Source organism: Liolophura sinensis, chromosome 2, assembly GCF_032854445.1.
Source record: "Liolophura sinensis isolate JHLJ2023 chromosome 2, CUHK_Ljap_v2, whole genome shotgun sequence".
Lineage (NCBI taxonomy): Eukaryota > Metazoa > Mollusca > Polyplacophora > Chitonida > Chitonidae > Liolophura > Liolophura sinensis.
Window position 1 is genome coordinate 18,148,852 of NC_088296.1, and position 17,280 is coordinate 18,166,131.

At 38.1% G+C, this 17,280-nt stretch overlaps 1 protein-coding gene across 2 annotated transcripts in view; it reads left to right on the plus strand.

The window, feature by feature from the left end:
• LOC135463207 (adenomatous polyposis coli protein-like) overlaps positions 1-17,280 on the plus strand; it is a 94,859-nt gene that overhangs the window by 6,816 nt on the left and 70,763 nt on the right. The window lies entirely within an intron of this gene.

Here is a 17,280-nt window from a genome sequence, read left to right on the forward strand (position 1 = left end):
AAATTTGCATAAAAATCAAATGATATTAAAGGAAAAAAAAGAAATGTGTGTATATTAAATTCACTGTAGGACTAACTCCCTGATTGGTGTTGGCAGTACACATTTTATAGCACAGAAATAGCTTTGAGAATAAAAGGGCTGAGAATGTTTTTCCAAGAATACACAAAATCTTGGGCATCCAGCCATTGGGCTATCATGGTGCGTTTCACTTCACTGTACTGGGCGAAAATTTGTCCAAAAATTTAAACAGGGACTACACAAAAATTGCTGGTTCCGACATTGCAAGTTGATAAGCATTATAGCATAAGTGCAATATTGATTCTTGAGTGTGACACTCTTCGCCGCTTTGACAGGTTCGAGTGAACATACATACGTATGAATTGGAGAAATAGAAATTGTGCAAATAGATCCATACAGTAGACATATACACATGCAAATTGGGGACCTCCATGGCGCAGTTAGTATAAGTGAAATATCCTTGAGTTTGGCGTAAAACACCAATCAGATAAATAAATAAATAAACATGCAAAATGTCTTTATTAGGCAGTTCACTTCTCCTACCCATACCTTCTCATACTTCTCCTACCCATACCTTCTCATACTTCTCCTACTCATACCTTCTCATACTTCTCCTACCCATACCTTCTCATACTCCTCCTACCCATACCTTCTCATACTTCTCCTACCCATACCTTCTCATACTTCTCCTACCCATACCTTCTCATACTTCTCCTACCCATACCTTCTCATACTTCTCCTACTCATACCTTCTCATACTTCTCCTACCCATACCTTCTCATACTTCTCCTACCCATACCTTCTCATACTCCTCCTACCCATACCTTCTCATACTTCTCCTACCCATACCTTCTCATACTTCTCCTACCCATACCTTCTCATACTTCTCCTACCCATACCTTCTCATACTTCTCCTACCCATACCTTCTCATACTTCTCCTACCCATACCTTCTCATACTTCTCCTACTCATACCTTCTCATATTTCTCAGAGCCCAAAAGAATGAGGGAATTATGTAAATATATAGACAATTATGCACCTTCTCTCTTGAGTCTGAGAAATCAAAATAAATAATGAGATCAGAGAAGTGCTTGCATACGATGGACTCCAGTATAATATGTAAAGTGCAGGTACTGGAAAACTGGGCCCAGCTGGATACAGCGTCCCCTGTATCCAACAATTAGCAGGTGACAGCAGAGGTATGACTCATGCAATGCAGCTGCATTGAGGTGCAACGCGCTGCAGTGTGGCTGCTGCATGGCTGCATTTACATGATGCAAGCATGTCTGCATGTGAAGGAGCTGTCAGGGTGAGTGATACGACTTGTTGTTTGTGTAGAAGCTACGACACAAGGCCTTACTAACTAAGTCTCGCATGAGCGGCATGTCTATTTCTACCAGGATTTTCCACCGCAAAAAAAAAAAAAAAAAAATTGGTGGGTTGTCCAGAAAATGTAATTTTGGAAATGGAAACGTGTTGCGGGAATGCTGTAACTAGAGGTAGCAGGGATCGTGGCACTGGAATTACATGTAATTACCCGACTAGAGATAGTAAAGCACTCAGAACTCGGCAAAATCTCCAATAAGATTATTTGTTAATGATTATGCAACAGGGCTACAATTTTTACTTGCGGTTTGATACAAATTATATTGACAGGTTGACATTAACGAAGTGAGCAAAACTGCATTTGTGTCGTGTTGTATGAATGTAAATTGCATTTGACATGGCAGGGGAAAAAATCGACACGTTCACAATCGATAAACATCGAGCAGAACCAAAAAAGGGTATGTGACAGACTAACGAGCAGGAAAAAAAAATGACTACATGTAGTGTCCGATATTGTATAACAGGATATAAAAATTACTGCGTGTACGTGTAATTTTAGACAAAGTTGCACTTTTTCTATTATTTCATGTAATGGAGTGCATGTGTAAATAACTGGAAAAGTTCTGCATAAGGTGTCATTGAGAGGCGTTGATATTGTAAAACATTTCCTTCTAGAAGAATATTCCGATATTTTCAGACTAATCGGTTGTTTCCATGGTAATTTGGGCAGGTTTATTGCATCGGTGTCAATCTTCAGCCATCATCTATTTCTTCATGTCTTAAAAAAAGGGCTTCACTTCAGTTTGTAATAATTGATCGAAATTTTTACACCTAAAATTGATCGAAATTTTTACACCTAAAATTGATCGTAATTTTTACACCTAAAGGTACATCACGTCATTATTTTCTTTGCAAAAACTCTAATCTCTGATGAGTGATCAGAGGTTTGATCGGTGATTGAGAGGTATATTTACTTTAAAGGTAATGTTTGATTAGGCAGGAAAGAATTTCTTTATATATTGAACAATACTTGCTCAAGGAGAAAAGAAAAATGGGTGCCCTTCTCACATTATTATATGTATGCGCGTATGAAAGAATACTGTATTGCAAGGTCCCATTTTTCTGATTTGTTTTGATCTGGTGTGTGTGTCTGTGCTCATAATATGTGCATGTAGCTGTAGTGTTTCTTTGAATATATGTATGTAAAAAGTTTAATCTTACAGGTAAAGAATGTGATGCTTTGGTATAGACATATGTATATATATATATAGTCCCTAATTCCCCAACCTTTTATCCACAATGCAATTTTATCCACATTTATAATTTGATTTTTTTTTTTAATAATTTGACAAAACTACATTGGTTGGATTCGCCAGTTTTAGGGCTTCACAAAAAAGTATAATTTTATCAGGCTGCACAGAACAATGCCTTCAGATTATGCTTAAATAAACACCTTGCAAACATGTGAAAAGGTTGAGGAATAACAGTATAGGCAGAACTCCAAACGAGAAATGGTTTACATGGACATATTCATACACACGTGTATATCTAAATTTGAACACTGATAAAGAAGTGGTTTAAAAAACATGTCAAATACATGTACACATGTATCTTCATGCACAGCATAGATTTAGCCCAAATTTGAAATCAGACTATGTCATTTTTATTTTTCTCCGGTTTTCCCTGTCTCTCTCGTGTTAATTTTCTCAGAATAGGGGGTCTCCAAGACCGGAAACATTCCCTCTGCCTAAAGCTATAATGTGAAATACATATTAAGTTTGAAGAAACTAGAAGATGTACCCAAGTTTGAAACATACTAATATGAGATACTTTTGAACAATCTGAAATATTATGTTCAACTACAGTGCCTAAGTTTTGGACAAGCCAGAAATCCAAAAATCTAAACTTAGAATTAACAGTTTAGACTGAGATATAACAATGTACATGTAATTTTTGTGACGAACCAGGAAAGAAACATTGAATGAACTTGATTCTTGGGGAAACAAATTTTCCGCAATTAACATTTCCCAAAATCTCCAGGATCCCATTAATCAAAATTTAATTGGTGGCTAGTGTTAAGGAAATAGCTGATCAACAGTTCCTTAATGATAGGGGTCAGTGGTCAGTTTATCTGATGGTCACACTCCCATGACAGGACAGTTGAGCCCTTGAGGGATGACTCCAGTTACATTCTCACATTTCTCTCTTTAATGACCTTTAACTACCTTGAGGTACAAAGTTGCTTTAAAAAGGGTTCACTTCAGTCATTCTATGGAATTCGAGACTGCAAAAACATCCTGGTACTTCCCATTTTACTTGTGCCCACAGACATTACTTCCCATTTTACTTGTGCCCACAGACGTTACTTCCCATTTTACCTGTGCCCACAGACGTTACTTCCATTTTACTTGTGCCCACAGACGTTACTTCCCGTTTTACCTTTGCCCACAGACGTTACTTCCCATTTTACTTGTGCCCACAGATGTTACTTCCCATTTTACTTGTGCCCACAGACGTTACTCGCAGACTCTCACATAGAGGTGAACCTATGGTGTAAATAACATACATTTATCAGGTAATACGAAATTCTTCATCAAAGGAACATAAAATCACTCTTTTCAGTTTACCTCAGTTTTTATTCTACTTGTTCATGTAAATGTGCAGACAGTAGCAAATGGTATGCCCCCTAGCGCCATTGCTTAAGCAGAATTAAGTGAAAAAAAAGGGGATTTATTAGACGCTGGTCTAAAAGTACTTTTAAAAAGGCTTTTCTATGGAAAGTATAAAATTATCATTAAATATTGAAAACAAAAAAAAAAAAAAAAAAAAAAAAAGATGGAAGAGATGGAAATCATTTAACACTTGAAGAAACCAGTAGTAATCTTGTTGATAGCCAAACTGTGAACAGTCGACCTAGGATGTATGTGAATCATCTGTCTTCTATCTGTCTAATCTCGTTAGCTGTACATTCCTTCTGCAATTCTCTGTGTGAACAAGCAGAGAATTGTGACAATTGGCCGAAATTAAGTTATAAGACTGATCCGAATACAAATATTGGTGTTAGAAATCTAATAATTGGTAAAGATTGTCCAGCTGAGTGACCACAAGGTTGACCATTGGGGGAACGGCAGCAGGGCAGTGGTGGTTCCTTAGTGACTTGACCATCTGGCCCAGATCCTGGGGTGCCCACCGAGTGGGAATAGATGACTGGGTATTGTACAGTGAGACAGGACTCATTCAGAATCTGGAATTAGTACCCACGATGGTGTCCCAAAGGCGACTAGAGGGTTAGGATTAAAGAATTGACAGGGCCCGGAGTTCATTCAGAGGCCGGACTGATACCATAATGGAGGGTTGGAAGTTGTAGAATTGACAGGGGTTTCGGTTTGGACCTCTGGACCAGCGCCTTTATGGTGGCCTAAAGAGAAATACAGATGGAACTGGCATTGGTCTCATACCACATGAATCAGATCCAAACCACAGATTAATTTTTGACATTGTACACACATGTATATATAAAAACTCAATACCTTGAAGTACATACAGTGTGTGGAGAAATAATTGGAACAGCTTTAGCAAGCTTGCATCTTTAAAGGCAGGAGAGATCATTGTAGCAAACTCCACTGAAAGAAAAAAAAAGAGGTTTGCGTTCAGTTTAAGAATCATCTTAACACAAAGCACTGAATATAAAACTAGTCAGTGTTGTGTCATGGCATTGATCAGTTCTTTTGCTGTTGGTCAAAGAATTGATTTACATATTCTGAAGTGGGCTACATGAATTCGACTGCATGGATCAATTTCTGGATGGTTTAACTTTTTGTGTCTGAATTATTTCCTGGGAATGGTCACATAGTGACAGAAAGAATGTCCCTTGGGAGATGAGCAGGGATAGTGTTGTTTGATTAACCAGTGTCCTGTTTGACTTTACTGAGATCACCCAAAGCCCTTATTATAAGGCTCCAAGGACTTATCCTCTGGAGGAAGCAGACCTTATTAATATGATATTTGGCTTAGTTTACTGAGCCACACACGATATCTGATTTGACAGCGCTTCAATTCTGGCATGAATAATGTATGATGAAGCTGAGGCTGAAGTTGGAATCCCACTTGTATGTCCGTTTTCATATTCTTTTTATTATGTTACTTAAATGTAACAGGGTTATAACTTGACTGTTAACCGTTTCATTTTTATGATGATACGGTGGTTTCATTTTTTTTTTTTTTTTTTTTTTTCGTAAGGGAAACAGGATTTTACGTTGGTTTCGGTTATAAAATGTGAGCAAATTAAATTCTGTTTATTTCCCACACAGGTATTTTAGTGCCCAGATTCAACTGACTCATCCCAGTAAAGAAATCCGTTGTCGTCAGTTTTGGGTGAATAGAAGGCTATAATTTTTTCTATGGCCTGGAGAAACATTGTGCCACTTTCATTTTTAACGATTTTAGTAATTATGGTATGTTATAAATCTTGAATGTGGACATGCATACAAATAAAATGTTATATTCAAAGCATGCATATGAACAAACAGTGAGATAAGTTACAGTTTGAAAACAGCAATTCTTGTCTGAATTAACAAATAGAACAGTCAAGTTAAAAATGCGAACATGAACAGTTATAGTTTGTCTCAGAAAAACAATGCGGTCATTGTAAGTTCAAGTCCAGCACATGCTGGCTTCGTCTCCAGCTGCGTGTGGGAAGGTCTGACAGCAACCTGTGGATGCTGTCATAACGCTGGTGATCATTGTATAAGTGATATATTCTTGACTAGAGCTTAAAACACCAATCAAATAAATAAAGACAGAGAAAGTTCCATTTAATTTGTACCATTCAATTACATGTACAATGCACATGTAAATCTGTATGACACTCAAGTTGCATATTTGACAGACTTCATTAATTTCACAGGCATTACAAAAAAAAATTGTAAGTATAAATAGCAAATACTTACTTGTAGCTTTTGCCCCCATTTGACCACATTTAAAATAAATGTCCTAAAATTTGCTGACTCAGCTGTTTGTCATTTCTTGACATGAAAAATATGTTACTGGATGTGACTAAGCTGTGCAGACTCAGATGGTATGTGTACTGTATGACTAAGAAAATCTTTTATGTGTCTGGTGTACAGTTACATGTACAAAGACAGATATGGTATGTAACAGGCTATTTTTAGATGTGGGGAATACCCATAATGAGTCCATGCACAGTGCTCTTTCTTGATCAGTACATCAGCACATGTGTATATGTGAAATTTCTTGTTATACTCGAATATCACATAATCCGAGGACTTCAGGGATTACAGGGATTAACGTAGGCGGGAATGATTCCAGATTGATAAGGAAATAATTGTTGTAGATACATGTATAAATATGTTTAATCCGTTTTGCCAACAGGCCCTGAGATGCCAGCGAAAATAGATTTATTATAGGCTGGGTTCTTAATAATATGTCATATTTCGTTCTGCTTATGCTGTTATAAGTATATAATGAACACACATGTACATGTGACTGACTCACCAATGTATTGATCGGATCTTAGAACAGGAAGCATTGTTCTATTTATAACTGTAGAGGAATTCCCATATACAGGATGTACACTGGACACATTATGTACATTGTCATTGGGGTCTTAAACCAAGTAGAATGTCACGGCAATAATGCACATGTAAAATTCTTTAAATTACGTTTTAGAGGACTCTTGAGATTTTCCTCAACAACTTAACTTGGTTATCTGTAATATCATAGTTTCTCGTCAGTTGTCCAAGTACATGTACATGTGTGTTCTCCCTGGTCTTACGAGAGATATGACTTTTTGTAAAGCCAAAAAAAAAAAAAAAAAAAAAGCGCACCAGCCATGTTGCATGAAGTTATTTACTTCTGTTCTGTGTCCCATGATCATTAGACATTGGCATCTTTTTCTCTTCTTGTGTGAAGAAAACTATCTGCATGCAGTGATCTGGGGCCTGTTTAATGAAGGGTACTTAAGTAAGTATCCATGCTTACTTTAACTGCACTTTATATCTCTGCAACATACATTGTCATGGTAGTTAAAGACTTACTTAACTAAGGGCGCTTCGTGAAACCGGCCCCTGGCTGATTAATGTGTTAATTAGTAATTTACACATTTCAGCACCCCCAGTTCTCCTCCTAACTGCCACTTGTTGGATTTTGGGCCCCCAGTGGAATAGAACCGTTATCTGAACTAAAGAAATATTTGGGCAGAATCTGCAGTTCTTGATCACCCAACAGGATTGCTTGAGGGGAGGAGCTTAAACACTAGGGAGAATGACAGGGGGATATAATTAGGCCTACCAGGGCAAGAGCAAGACCCCTAATGACTCAGGGGGAAAATTATCACCCCTTTCCACCCTTAATGATCGCCTTAACTCCATTCTGGTTCGGACATAGAGGTAAAATAAATGATCCTATATAAAGTATTATGAAGTAAAAATAAATTAATAAAATATTAAATATGCATGCATGTTTTTTTTCTCGGTGTTGATCACAGCTTTTACTGGAAGTAGAACTCAGTTTGAAGGACTGTTAGGAAAGCTAGAGTATTCTTCATTGCGATACTCGTAATGAAGTTTGCACCAAATGGAGGATGTTTACGAGGCTAGTTCCACTGAAGTGTGATATTCTATATGTGCTTCATCGTGGGATTCGTAAGAAAAAATTTACATGTGAGAGGCAAAAATGAAATAGAATCAAACGAATTTTTACTTTTTGCCTTTAAGTTTTTGATCGACTTTCATCCTGAAATTGGCAGTCCCGTTTAAGAAGCAGTTCATACAAAGATTGTACGCTTTACAGATTGATATTGTTGTTCTGCTGTCAAAACCAGTATTTGTGTGAAAAAATTCAAAATGTACATGTAACCCTGATCATGTACCAGTAGAAAATGCAGGTACATGTTGTGTTTGGCTTGTTCTGTAATCATATTGTTGATTTCCAATTCGCAGTTGCCTTTTGAAACAAATATTCAGTTTTCACCCATTTTTTTTCTCAGTGTCAAAGAGTGAAAACAGCGTGCCACTCTCTTTAAAAACTTAGTTTTCGAGACTTGAGTATGAATGTTTCTGTTGTTGAAAATTGAAATTTGCTGAAAGTATTCAGTGTTTAACTCATTTCTATGCACTGAACATATCTTTATAAATACAACATGTACAATCATGTACAATGTACCTTGTAGAAAGCATTTGCACTTTTTTAAGATCACACAGCATCTAGCTCCGTTGTCGTTGTTTGATGACTCATGGCTATCATCGATCTTAACTCTGTGACAGGAGAGTGTTACTTGTGGCAGCTAGGGAGGACCAGCGATGTGATTAAAGAGGGCTGTCTTCAGGGAGTGTGGGAGATGGGGTTTGATTGAGGGTTTAGGCCAGAAGGAGAAATGAAGACATGCAACTGTCCAGTTGTTTAAAGAATCTCTTCCTTCTTGACTAATAAAACTTCTTAGGTCTCTCAGGGACGAAATAAAACTTTTTAAAAAATCTGGACGTAAGGGATGTATTTTTTTTTTTTTTGGAAGATATTGGTATTTTAATCAATAAAATGGTTTTCGATAGTTTTGTTTGGAGAGCAGGTGTTTTCTTGAGTTAGCCAGTACTGTAATTCTTCAACCTTTTCGCCACACTCCTTACAGCACATGTATCGCGCTCCAACTATCAATTTACTTCACCGCCACCACTAGGTAATATTGTACAGAAATCTTTAACAACACTGGGGTCGCTGGGGGTCACAGTGATGAGACAGGAAGTGATGTTGAAAACACAAACAATCCATCTCAAGAATACACATGCTTTATAAACTTGCATTCGCTTTATTTACAGTATGTACAGCGTGATTCTAACCAAAACCTAAAACAGTTTTATTGATGAATAAATAGGAGGCTAAGCCTATACAAGCCTATGTGTGTCTTCCAGACTCAAAATGTCAAGCTTGTCTGCTTGGTGGCATTGATGCAAAGTGAAAGGTATAGAGCAACGCATTGCTCTGCAAGGAGAATGCTTTTTCACTTGTTTGCAACATGTTTGTTCAAGTATATTGTAAAGACATTATCCTGCGCATAGACCGATAAAATCATGCTCTTTGAGAAGCCCGGAAACTGGTCAATCCAACCAATATACTTGTCTCCAAAATCAGATTAAAAATGAGCATCATGCTGGCTTCCTCTGTGGCTGTAGGTGGGAAGGTCTACCAGCAACCCACGGATGGTCGTGGGTTTTACCCTGGACTGTGCCCAGTTTCCACCACCATAATGCTGGTTGCCGTCATAAAAGTGAAATATTCTTGAGCACGGCGTAAATCAAAAAATCATTGAAAAGTTGCTCTTTCATATGCAAAGAAGTTGAAGAATTAAGACATGTGATGAATGCAGGCATTCAGGCAAGTATCAGATACAAATGCTAAATTCATACCAGTAATTCTTTACTAAAATATTTTTCTCACAATTACATGTACACTTAGTGCATGTGTTTGTAATTTACAGATATTTCGGTGTTTCGAACACTTTTAGATTTTAATGTTAAACTACAATTCTGACTGAGTAATTGTTGTACATTTGTCTGAAGGGAAAGAACATCAAAGATGTTCTTTGTCCAAAATCCTAGTTACACATACCAGTTTGATATCGGTTATTAGCAGTTAAACAGGCTGGATTAAGCTGTCCCTGGCAGGGATACTGTTGTCCCATTTGTCACGAAATCGTCATGGAGATACACGAGCTACGTGTTAACCTGGCACATTGATTCTTACAGTTGTACATCCATGGTGTTTTTTGGGTTCATTCATTCTCCTGCCTGATCAGAGAATTTCTTGTTTCTGCTGAGCAAGCTCATTATAATATTAAATCGGCTTTGGTGACAGTGACCATCTTCGAGCAGGCATGCATTCTTCAGTGGTCTTTCAGACTATCTGCTGAAGAGCACATGTTGAAAGTAACATACTTTTTCTCTTTCAAGGTCTGGAGTACCGTACTCCCTCTGACAAACAATCATCTGTAGCACTGGGTAAATGAATGTCAGAAAATAGTATTTTTGGTGCTGAAACTACTTGTTCAAGAAACAGAACAAGTTTCTGTTGTAAAATATCATCCCATGTTCCAAGCAAATCTCAAAACACGTTCCCAGAACTCTCAGATTCTGGAAAAAAAATGGGAAAGTCATTCAGGGTGTATGGACAAATTTGCGAGTAACTCGCCAAAGTGCATTGGTTTACCCCAGACTCACCCATTTTAGAATTGCAGTCTGCATGAGTATTTTATTACTGCTAAAGAATAATGAAGCAAATTTTTGTGCACGCATCCCATCTAGTCACCATCGTCTGTGGAAAACTAGACACACGGACATTGTCAAACTGGCACAACCAAAGCACTGCAAGACGAAATGGAGATCAGTGATTTCATTCAACATTGGATGACTCTGCACTTTTCTGGGTTTTCTTTCCCTAAAGTAACCATAACTGAGTGTTATCTAATACTGTCCTGCTGTAAAATTGGATCAAGTTTTTTTTGTTTTGTTTTTTTTTTTTTTTTGGCATTTGATTATTTGATTGTTCTTAAGCCACATGGGTGCAGTAGGAGATTATTGGTATCGTCAGCTTCATTGAACCGTGTAGAAGAAAAAAAATGGTAGAATGAGATCAATGTTTTTTTAATGTTTTCATATTCAGACTAATTTTTTGGTGTCGCATGTTTTGTTATATCCGGGGCTGTAACCTTACAAGCCTCTCCCAAGTGTGGTCTGTTTCAAATCATAATTTTAAGACATTCCCTTGGTAAAATTCTGATGTGAGTGTAATGAAATTTACTGAGAAACTTTTTAATGCACTGGCTTTCTGAGACAAATTCCGTACAGAATTCAGTTTGATGAAATTTGATTAAATTTTAATGCAATTTGTTTACATTGCTTTATGATCCCTAGCAAGCTGCTCGCCGTACAGAATTCACAATGAAGGCCTGGTTCCAACAGAAAGGGACAAAAAAAAAAATATGACTTCATATTATACACAATAATGACTTTAAAGAAGCTTGTAGCAGTTATGACCTTGAACCTTGAATCTGCAATATCTCCCTCCTTCAATGCTCTCTGGGTATCGTCGTCAAAAGGTGGTCGAACATTTGGGTCCCTGAAAAAGCTGACCAGTTCCTTGCCAAAGGTTGGTTGTTTTTGTCTGTAAACACAAAGCACAGTAAGCAGTGAATGTTTTAGGAGGTTCTAGTTGCATGATTGCCTCTACCCCCCCCCCCCCCCCTCCTCCCCTCTGGTACATACATATACATGTACCTGCATATGAAAAAAATTTGCAGTTTAACAATTGCACAGTTTATAAAAATGGTCAGTGGAACAGTCTATTATTAAAGAGAATTATGTCACAGTGTGAACGTGGTTGTTAAACTGTAATTTAACAGTACTTGGGAGTTCAATGTTTTATGTAATATTTTTAGGTAATAATTTGTTTTATGTAATATTCTAACTTTTGCTCAGCAGGCTACAAGTGTATTGATCTCTTATAAATTTCTTGAAATTTAGAGTTTTGCTACTTGTTCAAGGAAAGAATTCTGCATCACCGATGTAAACGTTTCTGAAATCTAGTTTCTCTAAATGCTTGAAGACCCATGTCAGTTTTTTTTCGGAAGCATGTGTGGGCCATTGCTGGATGAGGTCATGTTACAGAGGGGTCATTTATCTTTATCTTGTAGTCTTGACACTGTCAGCATTACAACTCAATTCCGCGGAAATACTTTGCTCGCTGAAAATTCCATCACAGGGCATTGATTAAAGAAAATGGCATTCCTTCGCAGCGTGAATGCAACTTGATGAATTCGTGGCGTTAAAGTGCGCGTGAAATAAACCAGTGATTTGCTGGGATACCATCGCTCACGTGTTGGACGTTTACACATACCCGTGATTCCCTGGAGGGGCCAATTTGTCTTTCGCCCAGAGATTGACCCTCGATGGTTCCACTGTCAGACAGATTAGAATCTTCTTCAAGGGTGCGAAGTTGGAGGCTTATGGGATTGATTCCTGCCTTAACTTTTACGACCCTTGATGCATATTATCTTCATTAGAGCTTTTTGATTTGAATTGAATTTGTTAATCGAAAATTTACCCCATTCTGTATAGATGAACTGATTCCCTTTGTTTTCTGAACAACAAAGTGTTATAAGATCAACAAAAATAAAAACGAAAACATGAAGAAAAACGAGAGAACAAAATTTACCTGTTTTGATTGTAACCTTAAGCAGTAGGCTAGGAAAGCAGAACATTCTAAATGATTTTTAAGGTTTGTGTTTGGTAAAACAGCTGAATGTACACTGTTTGTATTTTATTTATTTATTTGATTGGTGTTTAATGCCGTACTCAAGAATATTTAATTTATACGATGGCGGCCATCATCACAGTGGGAGGGGACTGGGCAGAGCCCGAGGGAAACCCACGACCATCCGCAGTTTGCTGTAAGACCATCCCACGTACGGCCGGAGAGAAAGCCAGCATGAGCTGGACTTGATCTCACAGCGACCACATCAGTGAGGGGCTCCTGGGTCATTACACTGTGCTAGCGCACTAACCAACTGAGCCATCGAGACCCCAAAGCATACATCTGTGTGTACATGTAGCTAATACAACATCGTCTTAATAAGTTTTGTTCTTCTCAGTATGTAATAATATGCTTTCATGCTTATAAAAATTGGTTGCTGCCTCACTTGGAAACAGAACTGGTTAGCCAGGTGTCAGTATAACACACGTATGACTGGGTGGGGTGTCAGGTGTGGTGTCTTCAGCATGATACTTTAGTGGAGGCAGCACTTCCACGGCATGAACTTGCCCTGCCACAGGAAGACACAGTATGCATGTATGTTAACACACCTAATAACTCGTTGTGGTTGTTTGACTGAAAAAGTATGACATGAATCTCTGGGCATACATACATACATGTCTTCTCATGCCTCCTCCCCCACCAACCATTAGTGATGATGGTGGAATGCAAAACTGTCAATATATTTTATTTTCTTTCAAGTTACAATATGTATCATACAACTGTGTCTATGTCTGTCACTGAACACGGATCTTTGATACACGCACCTTGGCATTTAGGAACTATACATACCAGGTTATGGTTTTATCAAAAATAATTTTTTTTGAAATCATATTTTTTATTGATATATTTAACCTATATTCAATCCTTCAATACAATATTGAGTCATTATACATAGATGCATATCTCAAAATGAAATGTATTTTTATTTTATTTTTTTTTTATAAGTGTACACGTACATTTACACTTTCATATTGAGGATCACTTTGTTGAGGGATCCTATTAAATGTCCTATTGAATGTCCTATTGAATGTCCTTTGATTTAACCTTGATCACTTTCCTGGAAATGAGAGACAGGGACATTAATGTGTAAACATATCTAGAGCTGTCATTTGGAGAAAAAGATCAACAGAGATAAAACCAGAAAGATCAGCAGTGATAAAAACAAACAAAAAAAAAAAAAAAACATCTGACACGAAGGAACATTAAGGAGTGTGATTTGAGAAAGATTGTACTCGCTTGTTTTTGGAGGTTGTTAAAAGCTGTCAAGGCGCTCGTGGAAGGATTATTAATAAAACATTGAATCTGTGTTGAGTTGATGGACGGAGACTCAGAGGTCGAGAGCACGCTCGAGTACTGATGAAGCTGCGAAAGCCCCAGGATGAGTCATCCTGGTTCTCTTAGGCTGTGACCGTGTGAACACTGTGATGCATGTACAGGAGATACCTCTCTCCACCATCGTAACCCATGACGATAACCCAGGAAAGTTCTCCACCTCTAGGTTTGAGTTACCACGGCGATATTCATGCAACCTGCCTGCGTTCTGGAAGCATTCCGTCATACGAAATTGTGATTGTGTTTCGGGTGTCTGTCGCTTAAGGACCACTTGTGGAGGGGCACACTTGTCAATCTCCGGATTCCACTGGTCTCTTTCCCCACTTGTTAACTGGACAACCCTTCAGGATATGTAGTTGTTGTTGTGGTTGTTGTTTTTTTGGGGGCGGTTTGGCACGATGACCTACCAGGCAATCTTGCCTAAGCACATTGCCAAGTTTTCTTGAGATGCAGTCTTCGGATTAATTCCGATTGAACTGAGCCTTGAGGTGTGAAGCGCCTTTTGTGCCACAGAAATTCGGACGCAAATTGGACTGTTTTGTCATCGGGAAGAGATCGAGTTTATCAATTTTGCGCCACTGCAGCCGATCAAGTCATAATTATAGTGGCTGGAGGTTTCACCGCTGGAGGATATATATGAGATTTACAATGGTTCATTGCGGATCGTTTTCAGTGTAAGTGTGTTATGATCTTGTCAAATAACCAATAGAGCCAATTAAAGTGGAGCTTTGTGCAAAACCAGCAAGGAAATCTGCAACTTAAAAAAACAAATGCAGTGGTTTCAGTTCCCAGAGTGGCAATTACCATCGGATCACGCTGTAAATTCAATTATTGCGTTTGAAAAAAAAAATCGACATGGAACTTTTTTCTATCAGTTTTTTTGTGTGTAGTGCTTTGTATCGCCTGTTGAAATCCATATCATATTTTTTTTGTGGGGTGGGGGCGGGGGGAGGTTGAAGCTGGTTTATCAGTTTAACATTGATCTCGCTGTCAGTTTAATATTAGAGAAATTATTGGCCTTGGCGAGGAACTTGCAGGGTGGGTCAATAGTAGGACAAGGGAGAGTTGTCATGGTAGTGAGGGAGTTAAGGTTGGGTATTAAGAGGGGTGGGGATGCCAGCTGAGGGCATTGATCAGATACATGCATCACTTGCTGGTGTGTGCGTGTGGTGAGAGGGGTAGGGGTGATGGGGTAGGGTGGGTGCATGGATCCACATGCCATGTTGCATTCTGGTATCACCGGTCAGTCACATACTGTAAACCTTAAACCTTAAGCACTGTTTTCAGTGTAATTTATGTGTACGCTTATTTTTGAAAATGACGTTGAAAATGGTGTTATTAAAGATGCAAGCTTCATAAATTTGGGCAAATTGCTGCTCTACAACCCACAGTTCTCTCGGAATGTTTTACTATATTGCTTGCAGAAGCAGTTGAAAAGGTTGAAGAAATTGGGTAAATCCCTACATGTATGTTGTCAATAGGATTATTGGAGGCCTCCGTGGCTCAGTCGGTTAAAGCGCTAGCGCAGCGTAATGACCCAGGAGTCTCTCACCAATGCGGTCGCTGTGAGTTCAAGTCCAGCTCATGCTGGCTTCCTCTCCGGCCGTACGTGAGAAGGTCTGTCAGCAACCTGTGGATGGTCGTAGGATTATTGCAGTTCTTTATTCCCTGATGATTGACACAGACATATTAGTTATGGCTGGCCATTGTCTTCTGTATCTTCTAATTTAACCTTTTTTAGACTTGTTGTAATTTGTGAGTTTTTGTTTTTTTTTATTTTATTTAGTGCATTAGTTTTGTTTTAGTAGTATATTATGGGAATTTGAACTTGTGTAGTAATTATGAGGTGATGGCCTTTCAGGGAAAGTCAGTATGACACGTGCACGTGTTACTTTCACCAAGTTGTAGAACCTTCAGGAAATAGAAATTATTAATATTATGCGTTGTAGCATTATAGTTGCATGCGTGAATTTGATAATTTGGGAAAGGAAATGAGAAATTTATGAAATATTTAAAATTTGCTATCAGTCGTCTTCATTCCATTTGTGGCATTCCATTCATGTTTGTCCAGATGTTTTTATTAGGTGAAACATATTCATCAGTTTTAACATTTCTCTCTGGGGAGCTTAATACAAACATTGAACAAATTATCGATTGCTCGCTTAATGTTGTGTCACACACAAGTGTGATGACCAGGCCTGGAAATCATTTCAATGTTTTTTAAAAACTTAAAATTATTAAAAAAAAAAAAACATTATAAAAAAAAATTACACATTATTATGTTTTGTGGCAGTTTTGTCCTGTATCAAACAGTTGACCCCTGGCAAAAAGTAATGTCATAGCCGCTCTGAACCAATCATAAGCACACACTTAAGTCATGTGACTAGAGTGCTGGCAGTAAAAAACAAACCAAACTTAGCCTAGGGGAGATAAGCCTTAAATAAGATTTTAGCATGAATAATGAAATTCTTATCTTTCAGGTAAGAAATTTTTCCTGGAAATGTAATCAGAATTTGTCTAACCTTCAGATATGGTAGCTTCAAACTTGAGGGGCCTCCGCTAGAGCACCGTTATGACCCTGGAACCTCTCACCAATGCAGTTGCTGTGAGTTCAAGTCCAGCTCTTTGCTGACTTCCTCTCCGCCCGTAAGTTGGAAGGTCTCTCAGCAACCTGCGGATGGTCGTGGGTTTCTTACGGGCTCTGCCCAGTTTCCTCCCAGCATAATGCTAGCCGCTGTCATATAAGTGAAATATTCTTGAGTACGGCGTAAAACACCAATCAAATCAAATAAATAAATAAATATCTTAAACTTTAGAAATCGGCAGAACTCAGCATTTCACCCATTTAGCTCCATGTTGTTTATCACCTCCTGGTCCTTCAGAAGAACTTGGATGCTGAAAGCTGTGAATATTTGATCCAGGACTTATCATTATCGTCATAAAAAGATGTGCGACACTTTTTATCGTACATTTATCGTATGATATTGTCACTATTAACGTACGATTGTCCTACGTGTAAGTTTATCGTACATGTACGACATCTTTATGAAACTGGGCCCTGCTGCTTATGTCCAGTTTGGTGACAGTTGACATCAAAACAGTTTTTCTGTGACGAGGGGGGGGGGGGGGGAGGGTGGATATGGGTGCATGGATTTTGTGAAAGAAATACTTTTTTTAGCATCAATTATTACAAACCAATATGTTTCTTTATTGGAGGTAAAACGTTCACATCTACCCTACATGTAATTCTTCCACATTTTCTGTAGACTGCAATTTGTGCAA